This window comes from Podarcis pityusensis (assembly GCF_964106645.2).
Source record: "Podarcis pityusensis genome assembly, chromosome: 3".
Classification (NCBI taxonomy): domain Eukaryota; kingdom Metazoa; phylum Chordata; class Lepidosauria; order Squamata; family Lacertidae; genus Podarcis; species Podarcis pityusensis.
Window position 1 is genome coordinate 88,531,707 of NC_138026.1, and position 17,179 is coordinate 88,548,885.

The window sequence follows — 17,179 nt, forward strand, 5'->3', positions numbered from 1 at the left end:
CACAAATACCTTTCTTGCGGGGTGTGAGTCTGGTTTGATAGCCCAAACTTGTCTTTCCTATTCTCCTCCTTTGCTACCCACAGAAGCTAACACAGGAACACAGTCCAGCACCCTAAGTCACAACCACAGCACATATACTACTTCAACGGCCCTGGCTTCCCCTAAAGAAATCCTGCAAACCCTCGTTTGCTAGGGGTCTCGTAGAAACTCTCAGCACCCTTAACAACCGACAGCTCCTAGGATTCTTTGCGAGAAGCCATGACTGCTAAAGAGGTAGGAGTGCTTTGAATATCTGCTCCCCAACACCGTAAAATATCGCCGGCTGAACTTTGCAATACGGCAGTATATTATGATGTCAGAAAGGAGGAAGAGGGCAATTGCTGGCCACAGATTAGCATCACCATGCACAGCTTTTGCCTCTTCCCTGTGAAGAAGAAGAACAACAACAACAAGAAGAAGAAAGGTTTGGATTTGATATCCCACTTTATCACTACCCAAAGGAGTCTCAAAGCGGCTAACATTCTCCTTTCCCTTCCTCCCCCACAACAAACACTCTGTGAGGTGAGTGGGGCTGAGAGACTTCAGAGAAGTGTGACTAGCCAAGGTCACCCAGCAGCTGCATGTGGAGGAGCGGGGAAGTGAACCCCGTTCACCAGATTACGAGTCTACCGCTCTTAACCACTATACCACACTGGCTTTGGTGGTGGGTGGCACTGCCCTGGGCAGAATGCAGCAGCCAGGGCATGGCACAGGACTACAGAGCTGCCAGCCTCCCTGGAACTGCCAACCGTGGCTCGTCCTGACGATAGTCTCGCTGTGCAAGCAGTGGCTACCTGGAGCCACCATTCTGCTTGGCACGAGGAGGAACGGAGGGAGGAGGCAGCCTGCCAGCGCTCATGCAGCCAGGCAAAGAAAGGAAGGCGTCGGCTGGCAAGCAGGCAAGCCCCACTCTCGAGGCTGGCGGCTAGGCTGCAGAGGGAGGGAGTGGGCGGGTATCAGGTGGCCATCAGGAGGCCTGATTGAAGGGGGCAGAATTATTCTGACTATGCAGAATTAGATAAAGTAACAGGAAGGATTCGAAACCTTCGGGATCAGAGATTCTTAGAAGACTGGAGTAAATATATGAACTATTTGAAAAGTAATTGTGATGAACAGATTACGCTAGTAGGATTGCAAGAAGTTTTGTAAAGTGGATTATTTGAAATATTGCAAGAAAGACTATGAAGAGAATTATTAGTTAAGGATAATTAAATGTAATATAGAAATTAAGAAATGCAGAATAAGTGAAAAAGAACGGAAAATCATCAGAGGTGTTGACAGAAGTCTAAAATATTGTATAAGATGAGAAAATATGTTGTATGACTGTTGGAACTGATATGTTAATATATATATATATATATATATATATATATATATATATATGAAGGGGGCAATGCTGGCAGTGAGTGGGGCTGGGGATTCACGATACATTGCCTGATCAGAAATTCTAAAATAGCTCTCACGATTTTACATTTAGACCGGTTTCAGGCAATACATCACCTATTTTCACAGGGCCCAAGCAGATGCACATGGGAAGCCCACAAGCAAGAGCTGAGCACAACAGCACTCCTGCCACTTGTCATTCCCAGCAACTGGGCTACTGCCTCCAGCAGTGGAGAGAGAACACAGCCAGGTTGGCTAGCAGCCTCTGAGAGCCTTATTCTCCATGGGTTTGTCTATGACCCCTTTTAAAGCCACCACGTTGGTGGGCATGGCTACATCTTGTGCTGTCTCAGTTTGGGGTCATTATTAATCAGGAATAGGTACTACCATCCTATCCATTTTTCACACCCCCAAAGTGTTACGGTCATCACCCCTTAGAATGCTACTTTCAGTGTGAATTCACATGAATTAGTAAATTTACTATTGCAATCCTCTTCTCACACAAAATATTTTGCTATATCAGTTTTTAAAGGTGGATCTGTTCCATGTACAGTCCTTGGAGATATTCTTGTAAGGCTGTGTCCATTCTTGGGATATGTTTGCCAGATTCATAAACCTACAGCAGGGGTGGCTCATCCGTAGCCCACCCCCAGCCTGGCTTGGCTTAGTGTTAACATGCAAACTGGCTCTTAGTATTTTGTCTTTCCACCCAAATGCAACACCTACTTAGGAGAAATGTCTAAATATATTTCCTGCCTCAGCTTCCTCTGGATGAATACCCAGCCGCAGATTAAGAATGTAAGAAGGCGAAAGGTAGGGGAGGAAGGAAGATAACTAAACAGACAAAAATATTATCTGTTTGAGCCTTTAATTATAAATTAGATACCAGTAGGCACATCCCCTGCTCTGGTGAAATTAATTCCTTGAGGATTTCAAATATTAATTCAGTAATGTTCATAATTAATTATCATTTTTGCTTCTCGCTTTCTCTTGTGCTCGTCTTTAAAAAGAAAAAAAAAGGGGGGGAGATTATTCCAGCTGCAATACTGTGACTTGCACATCCTGAGAAGAGCTTGTTTTTGCCAATAACGGAGAGCATGCATCCTCTCTGCCATCTGGAAGGAGAGATTTTATTTCCCCACTTTCATTGCCACTATTGCCACCACCAGATCTTTACAGGAAGAAACGCAGATGGAAAGCAAAAGGGGCTGGGGGCACACAGGACTACCAGGCAGGTCTCCTTGATTTTATCCCGAGGGCCTGCTTGCTGAATGACTCACGCGTGCATCCTAATCCTGCACATGTTTTACTCACAAGCAAAAGCCACCAAGTTCAATGCAGCTTACTCTCAAATCCCCCTAGAACTGGAAGTCTTAGGATAGTTCGCAGGGGAATGCGAAGGACATAATCTCTTTACAAGTAACAAAAGGTCAGTAGGTTACTGGGGCCCATTTGAAATGGTCTCCGTCATCTCAGTTGGTAGAGCATGAGACTCTTAAGCTCAGGGTTGTGGGTTCAAGCCCCACATTGGGCAAAAGATTCTTGCATTGCAGGCGGTTGGACAAGATGACCCTTGATGTCCCTTCCAACTCTACAGTTCTGTGGTTCCTTACTTCCCAAGGTGTTGTAAACAAAATCTGCCCTTATTCCCTTATGGGGTACACAAGAGCCCTTATAGAGTCCTTCAGTGGGTTCTCTATCGGTAGAAGAAAATAACAGAGGCCAACCAGAGAATACTGAGAAGCAAAGCAGCTACTAAGCCTGATCTTTATTAAAGCTGTTGCGACAGGGTTCTCCCCCCACATGCAGGAGAGAGGAGGAGCAGCCACAACAAAGGTGTGCCCACCCTTATATAGACTTTTGGAATTGCCCATCCTCAAACTCCAGACCACCCCCAGAAACATCATACATACATCACAGAAGGGGTGCAGCCCAGGACCACCTCCCCCAATACATCATACATACATCACAGGGGGCGGTCTAAAACAGAATCCTGAGTGTGTTGTTTATCTCCTGTCTGGCAGGTTACCTGCTTGCATTATCTGGGTTTTGGCCACTCTTTGTTATTGTTGTTGTTGTTTAGTCGATTAGTTGTGTCCGACTCTTCGTGACCCCCATGGACCAGAGAACCCCAGGCACTCCTGGCGTTATTATAACTACTTAAATTTCTGAATCCAGGTCACAGGTCACAGGCTCACCCTATTCACACCTTAAATGTGCCCTTAAGGAAGGATTTGTGAGCACAGAGACAGAGGGGAGGTTTTTTCAGTTCTTCCCTCCTTGCAGAGAAACATTTGGTCAGTTTGGGAGAGTCAAAATGGTTTCAGGACTGTCTTCCTGTACTGTTTCAGACATGTGGTTTATGTATTTATGTCCGTGTTTGCCTTGCACATTTAATTTATATATTTGAGACCTTAAACTCTTATAACAATGGCACAATGTTGTAACCAGCATCCATCCGCTGAGCAGGTATAGCAGGGATGGGGAACCTTTTGTTACCCCAGGGACTGCCTTTCCTTCTCACCAACCTTGAGCTAGGGCCACATACCAGTGGACAGTAGGCCCAGGGGCTGCCTGCCTGGCAAGCTATGAGATCAGTGCATCATGAGAACTCTCCTGCCTTCCTTTTATGTGATTTGCTCCAAAACAGTGGCTGTGCATAAAACATAAGGGAATTTGAACCCCTGTCCATGCCTAGGGACTTTAAATAGTGGACTCACTGCTGGCTGTGTCAAGGGGCTGATGAACTGATGGCCCCGTGGTGTTGTCATCATGCATGGGGACAGGGGTGATGAAGACACAGTGCTGTGTCCGCATCATCATCAGTTCATCGGCTCGTTCATCTGCAGGTGATGGCACAGTCCCTGACTGGGGGGTGTAGGCAGAGTTTCCACAGGTGCTTAGGCAGGGTGTCCTCCAACCCACGGAAGCAGTAATCTGGGTTAAACTGTAAAATGATACAGGACAGCATTTCAATAAAGACAGTGTCATGTAGGGTGTGGGTGGCGCTGTGGTCTAAACCGCTGAGCCTCTTGGGCCTGCCGGTCAGAAGGTTGGCGGTTTGAATCCCCACAATGGGATGGGCTCCCGTTGCTCTTGTCCCAGCTCTTGCCAACCTAGGGGGGGGGGGGGTTTCAAAAGCACACCAGTGCAAGTAGATAAACAGGTACCGCTGCGGCAGGAAGCTAAACAGCATTTCCGTGATCCGAGACCAGGGAGAAGAGTCGGTGGAAGAAGACTGGAAAAAGTTTAAAGACTATTTACAGAAATATTGCAAAATTAATGAATGTTAGAATGATGTTGGATAGAAATTAAGTGGTTTTTAGCTGTAATACTATAAGGGAATATGAAAAATGGATTATTAATAGGTAAAAATTTAATGTTACAATATTTTAAGATTAAAGATTAGGATAAACAAAGAGGGGAAGGATTTGCTGAACTAACAAACTGAATTGGAATACAAAAAAGGGAGGCGCGAGGAGGTCCGGGAAATAAGCAAATGAAAGATAAGTAACGGAAAGATTGAGTTGTTTTTAACTATTTTTATTTTGTATTTTTCTTTTTTCATTTTGTAATATTTTGAAAATTTTAATAAATATCTCTTAAAAAAATAAATAAACAGCATTTCCGTGCACTCTGGTTTCCATCACGGTGTTCTGTTGCACCAGAAGCGGTTTAGTCATGCTGGCCACATGACCCAAAAAGCTGTCTGTGGACAAACACCGGCTCCCTCGGCCTGAAAGCGAGATGAGTGCCTCAACCCCATAGTCACCATTGACTGGACTTAACCGTCCAGGGGTCCTTTACCTATTTTTTAACCGTTACATGTGGGCAACCGGCAAAATCTGCATGCATGAGCAGCTCCCAGCCAAGAATAAACTGCTATGTGGAAGGGGGGGCGGGGAGGGAAATGGGCAGCTAGACAGGTAAGCATCAGACAGGTACAATCTAAGCTGATCATCTCCTGCCCAGTGGTTATTGAAGTTATCCTCAGGCTACCTTAGGAGCCTGCTGGTGTGTAAGAAGCATAAGAGGAAAGGGGATTTGGATCCCCACTGACTAGCGGCATGTACATGCTGGGAGTGAGTAACGGCTGCTTTCTCATTGCCAAGCCTGTTCCGTCACTGCTGAAGTGTTGCTGCTGGAACACCACTGAGCTCCAGTTCAGTGACTCAATGCTTGTGAGTCACGGGCTGTATCTCTGCCGCACAGAATTGATCACAGCCTGGAAGCAAGAGCTTAGCAGTCACAAACTGTGTCAGGAATTGCAGATGCAGAAAAACATAGAAGGGGGTATTTACAAATAACAGGAATATCACATTGAGCTCCGCTATTTCAGGATTTTACTAGCTGACTGGCCGTAAAGACACTGAGTCCCAAACCCTGACTTGGATTAAAATCAGTCAAAATAAACACAGTTTCGTTTCATTTTTCCAAGGCAGTGAGATCCAAGTTTCTCAAGTTCAGGCAAGGAAATGTTGCATTCAGTGAGATTTACAAACAAGCCCCTCGCAGCCATCTCCAAGTCTTGCTTTTACTGATTGCAGCTCTGATCTGAGATGGCGGTAGCACGTAACCTTTCAGTATTAATCATACCGAATGCAGACAACCTAAATGAAAGAAATAGATGAAACGAAGCCTTTCAAACCACACATTTCTCAATTGTGGTTGAGATTCATTTCTCCCACACTGGGACACCTGACCTACTGAAGGTGGGACGGGTGAGCTGGAAGTTTGTGGGCAGATGTCTGGAGAGTGGAGGAAACAAGGGGAAGACCAGAAGCTGGATAAAAGGGCAAGAACACAACAAGCTTTGGCACTACATGCATGAAAGATTGCCTCTGATAGAAAGAAGGCCTTTGTTCAAGTAAGTCAGCATTGGGCGGCAACGGCAAAGGTGCATCTGATGTAGACCGTATGTGACTGGCAGCAAAATACAATGCATGCTTATTTAGAAGATCCATAGAATTTAGCAGGGCATAGAATTCAAGTACCATTCATAGGATTGCAGCCTGAGAGGGCCTTACATGAATGGAGTGGTGAGCCACCAAGACTTATGGACAGATAGCCACTGGGATAGACCGATTAGTCAGAGATCGGTTGACTCAGGTCAACAGGGAATGTCCTTGTTTGGATACATGCCCTGCTACAATTGAAAGAAGAGCAAGGGTTGCCAAACATTTTGGACCCACAGAAACATTTGCAAACGGCAGAAACTGTTGTGGGCCCTGTCCACACACCGCAACCAATCACACATTGCTCCCTATTCTAAGGTAAAGGTAAAGGACCCCTGGACAGTTAAGTCCAGTCAAAAGCAACTATGGGGATGTGGTGCTCATCTCACTTTCAGGCCGAGGGAGCTGGCGTTTGTCCACAGACAGCTTTCCGGGTCATGTGCCCAGCATGACTAAACTGCTTCTGGTGCAACAGAACACTGTGACGAAAACCAGAGAGCATGGAAACACTGTTTACCTTCCCGCCACAGTGGTACCTGTTCATCTACTTGCACTGGCATGCTTTTGAACTGCTAGGTGGGCAGAAGCTGGGACAGAGCAACGGAAGCTCACCCCATCACAAGGATTCAAACCGCCAACCTTCTGATCAGCAAGCCCAAGAGACCACAGCACCATTTGCATCCCGGTTTCCCTAATCTACTAGCTACAAGAGAATACTTCTTTCAATTCAAATTGCAGCTTGGAAAGGGAGGGAACCCTGTGGGTACTAGGGATGGCCTCTGTGGGCACATATGCACCCCACCACAACCCCTAAAGTAGCAGAACACACCAAGGGATGCAGCTCCTGGACAGATCACATCTTCTGTCCCCTGAACTTCACAAGCTTAGCTGAAGATATGAATGCATCTTGTGTGTGCAGTGTGAAAAGACCAGGATCCCCGATTTTAGGCACAGAGCTATATTGCCACAAGGAGCTTCAGTATCATAACACTGTGGGAGAGAGGCTTAGTAACCCCTTCCATATGTAGATAGGGAAGCAAGCAAAGGATGCTAAGGGCTGCTGTACAATTTGATGAATACACGTCAAAAGGAATGCCCAGTAATAGCCCACCTTAGCCCAAGTCTACCATAAGCGAAACAGGGTGCCTTTATCTTTACAGCCTCTTCAACACATAGGAAAGACGTAATTTACACAACTCAGCTGGATTGGAGGCCAATGCCATATCTCAATGAGCTTCAATAAAGCCTCACAAATGGTAGCAGAGGTGGATTTCAGATGGTAGTTTGACTACACTGCCTCACACATTGTGTGCCATTTAAGTCACCTTGCACTACCACCTGGAATCTGAACGTCTAGTAATGTAAATGGTGGAGACTGCCCTCTTTTTCGCACATTTTCAGTGCACGCAGTGAATAATTTGGAGACCATGTGGCTAGTCTCATTATATGGTTTCCCACCGCTATGTGGCATTGAATTTAATGGTATTTGGGTGGAGTCTGGAGTTTCCAGCTGCCGTTCTGTAAGAATAAGAGTCTTGTTGAGCTTCCCGCCTGGTGTCTCCCTTATGCCTTCCATGACAGATAACATAGGAAACCATGATTCACATTATTAGTCAGCTTTGAAACTCCCTGGGGTTGGACAGACAGACATCCTTTTTAAAGAAAATTGAAAGTGCTTTGAGACAGAGATGCTTCATTGTTCTAGTTGTAAATTCACTGATAAGAGATTATAAAAGTTGGACAAAGGCAACCAGGTTTTTGAAATTTCAAAAGACGACGGAACCCTGCAGGACCTGTTATCAGAAGATACCAGTACACTCAGAAAGAACAACTGTCTGTCAGTCTGAGTGGCCAGAAGCAAAGAACTCAGCCAGAACTTAACTTTCTGGCAGGTTTATTGTTCAAGACCTCCCCATCAACCATAGCTGTGCAACCTGAATTTTGCCTGAACGTGATTGAATCCCCAGTAAAGAATTATAAGGTGTAGTAAGCTGTTAAACGCTACAAAAATAAAATTGCTTTGGAGCATTTGATGATGACGATTTTAAATTTAAAAGTAGTTCCTATTTAAACATTTTTTTGTCAAAAACATAAGCTACTCTCCAAAGTATGGTTCAACAACATTTGTGGTGTAGCCGTCTCAGAGTGACTGACTGGGCTTAGAAGGGTAGCAAAAGGTGTTATAAAGAGAAATACCTTTGTTGGATAACAATTCTCTCCCACCAACTACTAGACCTGTGCCCAGCTATTGTATTTAAATTATAAAAGTTTTATTATTTTGGAAAATAAAAAAATTGGGGGAAAACCCCAATAAAATATATTTTAGCTGTAAGTTAAAACATGATTTTCTTCGCCTTTCAGGTTTCCCTCTCTTGTATAGATTTAGCTAATTGAACAGATAACGAAGCAATTCTAAGCATAGTTACTCAGAAGTAAGTCCCACTATGTTTCACGGAGCTTATTTCAGGATAGCTACAGGGATAGCCAATATGGTGACCTCCAGATGTTGCTAGCTTACAACGCCCCTCATCCCAGACCCTTGGCTATCCCTAGCTGATGGGATTTGGAGTCCAGCAAGGGCTGGAGAGCACGACATTGACTACATTGTTGTTTTATACTGCCTTCTTAATCCAGCAGGACTGTGGACTAATCTATGAGAAATTCCCAGGCACAAAATGGAAAAGCATGTAGGCTGTTACCAGCAGAGGGACACACAACAAATGTTAGGAAATTACCTCAGTGCAAAAATTCCTCTCTTCGTACAACTCCCTGTGAGTATCTGCCAGGTGTCCTTCCTTATCAGCACCAACAATATGGGAATGATTCAGTTAAACAACTAACATCCTTTTTCCCTTCTTCCTTATGGTAACTCAGCTGCTCAAGCTATTTCTGACCATCAGGTGTGAGACTGATAAATAAGCAAATGCTTCAGTGTACTTCCTCTGCCGGCTGCCCATATGGGACCTCTCAAACTGAAGCAAAAGGTATGAACCTGGATTCCGTGAAAAGGTGTTAAACTGACATTAATTATTATTGTTGTTGTTGTTGTTTTATTTGTATCCCGCCCTCTCTGGCCATGGCCGGGCTCAGAGTGGCTAACATCATAAAAACAACACAATATTCATAAAAACAGACATCAATTAATTAAAATACATCTTAAAATTGATTCAGACAAGTTAGAATCTGGGCAGACCCAGTGAAATAAGTGTCCAGTAGCAGTATCTGAAGAAGTGTGCATGCATGCGAAAGCTTATACCAAGAACAAACTTAGTTGGTCTCTAAGGTGCTACTGGACAATTTATTATTATTTTTATATATATTTCGACTGTGGCCACCTACCTGAATCCAGTGAGATAAGATCAGTTTACAGAATAGCCCCTTTATTCCGATATCATCTCTCACTCTGAAACAGTAGGCAGTAGCAAATTCTACACACACACAAAACCATTCAAGGAATGATTATTGTACAGAAATAGGCTTGATAATTTTGTTTGTCACTTACTCCATGTTGGCAGCATTAAACCCATCCTGAGTGCAATTCATAGACTTCATTTCCAACAGGAAATTTAATCTTGGCAGTGAAGTGTCCATGTTTGAAAAAGCTGCTCATGTACCAGTTCCCCTCTCCTCCTACAGCACAGCCTTCTTCAGCACTGATATCACAGTTTAATCAGGCATGTCCAAAGTCTGTTTTGGGGGCCTAATCCGGCCCACTGGTTGGTTTAATTCAGCCCCTGTGGCAGCTTATTTCCTGGTAAAATCATTAAAAAAGCTCAATAACTTCAGTCCTAAAATAAAGGTCAACAACTCTGGTTGGCCCTTTGGTCGGCCCTTGACTTCATCAAATCTGGCCCTCTTTGAAAAAAGTTTGGACACCACTGGAACTTAATCCCTGCTTACCAACCAGATCTGGGTTAACCCACCATTTCCTCGTATGATTAAAGCACGGTTTCCAAGTGAGGATATAATGGGAAACCATGCTAGAAGTGCAGAAGCGACCCATAAGGAAAGAGGTGAGATGTAGGAGGACGAATGCTCATTCTGGACCTAATAAACCAAATTTACCCTCTCTCTACACCACAAATGTATGGTGGTTTTATGCATGTTTCTCCAAGATTCGTGGTTTCTCCAAATTTTGAGATTTGTAGCAGGAATTCTCTGGTGTCCCCACACAGGCATTCTTCTTAGGTGTTGACCGGTGAAGTAGAGTTGCAGGGGTGACACATCTGCCCCCCAATCACCATTCCCACCAGTCACTCTCCAAAAGTTAGAGGGTGAACTTCTGGAATATCAAATTGTCTGATTTCAACGGAAGAGCTAAGCATCTGCTTTTAAGAAAACCCAACAACTTTGTTTTTCAGAAATTCTGCATAACAAAGACTAGTTTGCCAAGGCATATCTATGAATAAAGGCGACTGAGATGTTCCATTTTATTTTATCAGTTGAAAGCACATAAACAAATGGCTTAGAATAGAATAGATGCTTCCCACTTTTCATTCTGCTGGCGAACATGTGGGGGAATTAAACGAAGATTTTTTTCCCCCCTTCCCTGCAGCTCAGTTTCAACATATCAAAAGTTTCCTGTTTCCAGCTCAGTTCCTGAGAGCTCCTGGAACCGACCTTCAAGAATTAATGAAATCACATAACATCTAATTGCTTTGAAACTTGCCCCCTCATTCCCACATTTGCATCATCCGAGAAAAACAGCAACAAGGCACAAAGGCTACCTTGTTCCTTGACGTGAGTCATCGGTGTGACATCAGAGAAGGACCTGACCCAGTTTGTTCAAAATCACAACCAACCTGGAAATAACACAGTTTGTTCCCAAGATCTTATTTACCCCTGGATCCCTCTTTTCTATTCAACCATCTTAATGCAGGCGTGACACATCTAAAGGTGCTTTTTCTTTGACCTTTTTTTGGGGGGGGAGGGTTGTGTTCATGGGTATTGTTTGTTCATGAGTCTCTTTCCCCACACCCCACCTAGGCTCTCTCTGCAATGCATCCAAGCCAACCCCACTGGCAGGCAGCCTGGCTCTCTTGATGACGGCACCACACTCTTAATTTGTTCCAATCTGTTTCACACTGGCATTTCAGCACCAACGTCACCAGCAGCTGAGATTTCATTGCTTCGGCTAAAAATAGCAGCCCTTTCAACCCCCACCTTCCCGGCACTTCACCCCAAAATAATTATTTAATGATAAGGGCGGAATGACACAAAATCAGGGGCACTTATACGAGACAGGGAAGGGCACAAGCCCAAAGCAATGAAAAAGCCTAGAAACATTCAGACAGGCTGCTAGAACCAGAATGTCCTTTAGAAGGGTTTATTTTATTTTTTATTTTTGAAGTAGACATAATAATACTGAAGCAATAGCACAAAAGAAAATCAGGTAGTTTCTGTCCTGATGAGTACTAGGTACTGATGACCACACACACACACAAATAAGTTTCAGCAGCTTATTCTGCAACTCCTCTAGACAAAGTAAATAAGCATCTCTGGCCTCTTGCAATGGACCTTTGGAAAAGAATGCCTGGGTTTTAGTTTGCACAGTGCCCTCTATGTGCATGACACACACACACACACAAAGATGCCCCCTGCCCCAAGGAGCTTACACAGTGTCTGTTTTTTTACACATATCATAAAGAGAAAGTTGAATGTTCTATGGATATGGAGCTTCTCGTAACAGAATAGCCAGGCTTGAACAAATGAAGTGGCTATCTGGTCTACTATTCCCACCTCAAAGCAGGCTCCTCCACATGTCTGCCTCACCAGACCTACCCCAATGGATTAATGTACATTGGACCAAGGAGTGTCCCACGTAAAGAGTTTGGATCAGTAATCTGCAATATATATTGTTCGTATTTTTGGCTGGGCCAAGTAAGTGAGTTAAGACAGGGTGACAGGAAACCTCTGTGATCCCATGTTGCCTCTCAAAAAGGGGGAGCATCCCTCCCCCCAGCACTCTAAGAACAATCCCAAAGCTGCTACAGAGACACACACCATTGGTCCATCAAGCGCAGTATTATACTGGCTGGAGGCAGGTCTACCAGGTTTCAGACGGGACTCTTTCCCAGTTGTACCTGGAGGTGATGGGAATTGAAAGGAGGACCTTCTGAATTCTAAGTGGTTGATCTGTCATTGAGCTATGGGCCTTTACTGCAAAATCTTTGGGAGAATTTCTTTTGAATTTGTAAGGATTTCTAACAATACAGGCTGTGGACAACAGCTTTGGTAGCTCATCTTCATGATGAAAATTTTTTTTCCCTTTCCTAATAATAATAATGTTCAAATGCCTGGGCAAATAGCTAAAGGTACCCCTGACGGTTAGGTCCAGTTGCAGACGACTCTGGGGTTGCGGTGCTGATCTCGCTCTATAGGCGAGGGAGCCGGTGTTTGTCTGCAGACAGCCTCCGGGTCATGTGGCCAGCATGACTAAGCCGCTTCTGGCAAACCAGAGCAGCGCACGTAAATGCCGTTTACCTTCCTGCTGGAGTGGTACCTATTTATCTACTTGTACTTTGACATGCTTTCGAAGTGCTAGGTGGGCAGAAGCTGGGACCAAACAACGGGCGCTCACCCCGTCGCGGAACCGCCAACCTTCTGATCGGCAAGCCCTAGGCACATTGGTTGAGACCAGAGCACCACTCACATCCCAGCCTGGGCAATTTTTTGTTATTTAGTCATGTCCAAAGCCAAATAGGAAAGAACTGAGATCTGCCAGGGAGACACATCTCCACATCCACATATTCACCCTGATGACCTATGAAATGCTGTGACTTTAAGATTAGACTATGCATATCAGAAGCAAAATCAAAACCAAGGTAGGAGGGTGAACAGATGAGAAAGTTGAAAAGTAACCCAACACCGGAATTGTGATTGCTCTTCGGCAATGTTTCTGGTTTACATCTAGAAGGTCAGCAGGGTCCAACACCTTTGGGCTGAGAACATCATCAATCATCAGTCCCAAGTGAACATGCTGCTTCTTGTAGCTTTCAGGAATTGCGCCAGGATAAATACAGTAGGAATTCCCTAGGGCAATGTGTTTCCCTTGCCCAACCCTTGTCCCTGCCTTGTGTGTGAACCTGAAGTATTTTCCTTTGAAATAGAATACAGTATTACTTTACTGCTTTCTGTTGTTTCACGGGGGCTCCAGGTAGTCTTCCAACAACATGACATGCTGTGGTTAAACGCACAAGAGCTGGGGTCAGCGAAAAAGGTGGCAACCCTGCATCAAAACTCTCCTGCAGGGGAAGATCAGTGGTAATGGGGAGCCTATCTTTCAGCAGGGCTTAATTTGAGTCCCACGTCTGTTTCCATTGCCAATGTTCATTCCCAGAAATTTAGCAGTGAAAACAAAAACAAAAAATGGGTTGAAAGTGTCATTCTGCCTGTTCATTGTCACTTTCTCCCAACACCACTAAATCACTACAGAGCTAGTGTGGGATAGTGGTTAGATTGTCAAATAAGGACAAGGCAGACCTGTGTTCAAATTCCTTCTCTCCCATGAAATTCACTGCCTGAACTTGAACCTATCTCTTGCTTCTAGGCTAGCCTACCTCACAGGGTTGTTGTGGTAGAACGAGGGTGCGCAGAACCGTGCAAACCGTCCTAAGTTTCTTAAAAGGGGGAGGGGAACCATAAATGCAATAAACAAATTCAGAGTGCTGGATTCAAACTAAGTTAGGACCTTTTGAAACCAGTGGCACAAGTTCATTGCCTTTTCAGTGCTCATTGCACATGGAACTCCCTCCCTACTAAGATAAATCTGACCCCATCTGTTTAAAGTTTTCATTTGTTTGTTTTTTGACAGGACAAGACACACTTTTCTTTGGTGGCCATTTGGCACCATAAGATAATGCTTAGCAAGGGACTCTGTAAGACTCCTGCAGACAAAAAAGACTACCTTTTTTTTAATTAAAAAAAAAAGAGGATTGGTGGCTATTGCTGCTTATTGGTGAATTGCTACTCAGTGAATTATGAACTGTTTGTACTTTACTGCTTTGTGTTATTATGTTGAATTTTACATATTCTTATTCAGTTTTGATTTTGTTGTAGACTGCCTTTTGGCTTCTGCAAAGGGAGGGATACTGTACAATAACACACCTAAATAAATAAATGCAAAGAAAGTGCAACCAATTTGGATGTAATCCAGAGAACCCCCATATAACAATGAAAAGAGGATGGGGGAAGCCACTTCCAAAAAACATAATGGCGTTGTTTCCAGACAGACTGGAGCCCGGGATCTCCTTTTCTGGATAGTAAGCACTGTTTGTCCACCGTTATTAGCCATCTCGTCAGTAATGACAAGTTCTTGGTAACTCTTAAGGTCCTAAGCCAACAAACACTGAACTAAGAGGAGGCCTGGACATGCCTAATTAACTTTTTAGGTTATTATTTGACTTCTCTGTCAGCAAAGCCATTCCTGCCTATATTGGGAAGGGACAGAGAGCAGGTTATAAATTTTTTACTGAAATGTATTTTTTTAAAAAACAAAAACCTGATGCTAAAAATGATGGTAATGATTATGCCCAATAATGCAAACAAAATCCCAAACTGGAAATCTCTAGGTAGGCGTGGGAAGGCGCGGCCTCAGGCGTCCCGGTAGCTGACTTGCGCCACCGGCTCCGGCGAGAGCATGTAGGGGGAAGAAACCCGAGGCTCGTCTCGGCAGGAACTCGGCGACCCGGGCCGAGGAGAGAGCGGGGGAGCTGAGGCCCAAGAAGCGGCTCTCATTTCCCGGCGGAAGGGGGAGGGAAAGCAGCGCCCGAGGGGAAACCGGAGCCGCTCCTTCTGGGAATCGGCAGGGAAGGCGCGCCCTTTTCCCACTCGCAGCGCCTCCCTCTGACCCGAGTGCAGCTCGGGACGGGGAACCGGTGACCTTCCCAGCCCCTCGGGGACACTCTGCAGCCAGGGGCAGCCAAACGCAGCGCGCCCCTCCTGCTGCGGCCGGACTGCAAATGCGTATCTTCATTTATTTCCGCGCCCCTTCTGCGCCGCTTGATTGCAAAACGCCGCAAAGATAGAACGAGGGAAGCAAGGGGCAATTCGCCACGAGTGCTTTAGAACCTGCGAAAGTGAAAGTATTCGAACGTTAAAATCACCTCCACTTTCTAAGTCTCTGGGCAGACCTGACTAAATAGCCTGCGGCTGCTGGGGGGAATTAGGAGTCCAGCAGCATCTTGGAAGGGACCCCCGGCTGCTTTCTTTGGCGGTCGAGGAAGATTGCCTTCCCTCAGGCCCTTGCGTTCTGAGTTTGAGTGTCTGCAAAGTCCATGACACCTTTGGTAAAGGCTGTTCTCCAACTGGAGTGCTCGCAGGCCAGTGTTTCCCAGTTGTCGGTGTTTATACTACATTTTTTAAAATTTACCTTGAGACAGTCTTTAAACCACTTTTGTTGACCACCAGCATTACGCTTTCCATTTTTAAGTTTGGAATAGAGTACAGTGGTACCTTGGGTTACATACGCTTCAGGTTACATACACTTCAGGTTACAGACTCCGCTAACCTAGAAATAGTACCTCGGGTTAAGAACTTTGCTTCAGGATGAGAACAGAAATTGTGCGGCGGCTATAGTCCAAGGGTCCCAGGTTCCCCACCCATTATTCTTCAGCATAACCTTCATTGGACTGGTCATGTTGTGCAGATGCCTGATTATCATTTTCCAAAGCAACTACTCTATTCCCAACTTAAGTGTGGGAAGTGAAATGCCGGTGGACAACAAAAGAGGTCTAAAGATGCTCTCAAGGCAAATCTTTAGAAATGTAGTATAAGCACTGATAACTGGGAAACACGGGCCTGCGAGCGCTCCCATTGAAGAACAGCCTTTGAAGAAGAAGCACGAACTCAGGGCGAAAGGGGAAAACGTGCCAGGAGGAAGGCACGTTTGGCAAACCTTCATTGTGATTTAACTCCCTCTGGAAACTTAAGTCCCCACTGTGGAAGGGCGTGTGGATCCAGAATTGGCCTCCACAGTCACTTAAGGACTCATTGTTATGGAAGACACTCTTACTCGGCTACGAGTGATCGCCAAAGAAGAACAGCCTTATTATAAAGGAGGGCTGAATTTCTTCAGTGATGGGTGGGAGCAAATTGGGGGGCACCAACCCCTTTCTCAGCTTAGCATCCTGCCTCTACACTGACTTCACTCCCAGAGGAGCACCCCTCCATCGTCTCCCGAGACAGACGGATGCCCACCAACCAGCAAGCCCAGAGGACAATGGATGAGCTTCACCCTGGAGAAACCTCCAAGCCTGAGCCCTGGATGAACTTGGCCCTGAGCAAACGCAGGAATCTGTGACATGAGTTTACCTCTTGAGCAAATGCAGAGTGCGCCCACAAATCATAGTCTGAGCCAGGGGTGAGCTTGCCTCTGAGCACATGCAGAGTACAGTTCCCTCCTCATATCTACCGCCTGTCATAGCAATATTTTCAGGCAGCAGAGTCTCCCCCTAGGCCAGGAAGATATAAGAGCAGGCCAGAGCCCGCATTTCTGTTCAGAAACCCACAAAAGTGCTTTACGCCCCCAGCGTGTCCTTAAGGCACCCATGGAGGGTGCTCTGGAGCGCCCCTGGGCGCTCATGCATGTGCCTAAGCATGGAGTGGCGATGCAGGCGGGTTACGAGGAAGGGCTGCTCCCGACCAGCTGCCCGCCGTCGCCCAGCAAACTGCCACGCGCAGAAGCTCCAGAAAAGCGGTACTGTCTCTTTAACACGCTCCTCTTCTTCCGAAGCCCGGCCGTGAAGGAGGGAGTAAGCCAATCACCGTCAGGGATATTTGCATGAAAGGATTGCGGGAACTAA

The 17,179-nt window shown here is 45.4% G+C and overlaps 1 long non-coding RNA gene across 1 annotated transcript; it reads left to right on the top strand.

The window, feature by feature from the left end:
* The first annotated feature begins 385 nt into the window (after positions 1–385).
* On the top strand, positions 386–11,169 carry LOC308474792. Its single transcript, XR_013984967.1, has 4 exons — positions 386–463; positions 9,012–9,148; positions 9,252–9,361; positions 10,933–11,169. It is a non-coding gene; the product is annotated as an uncharacterized lncRNA (long non-coding RNA).
* The last annotated feature ends 6,010 nt before the right edge of the window (positions 11,170–17,179 follow it).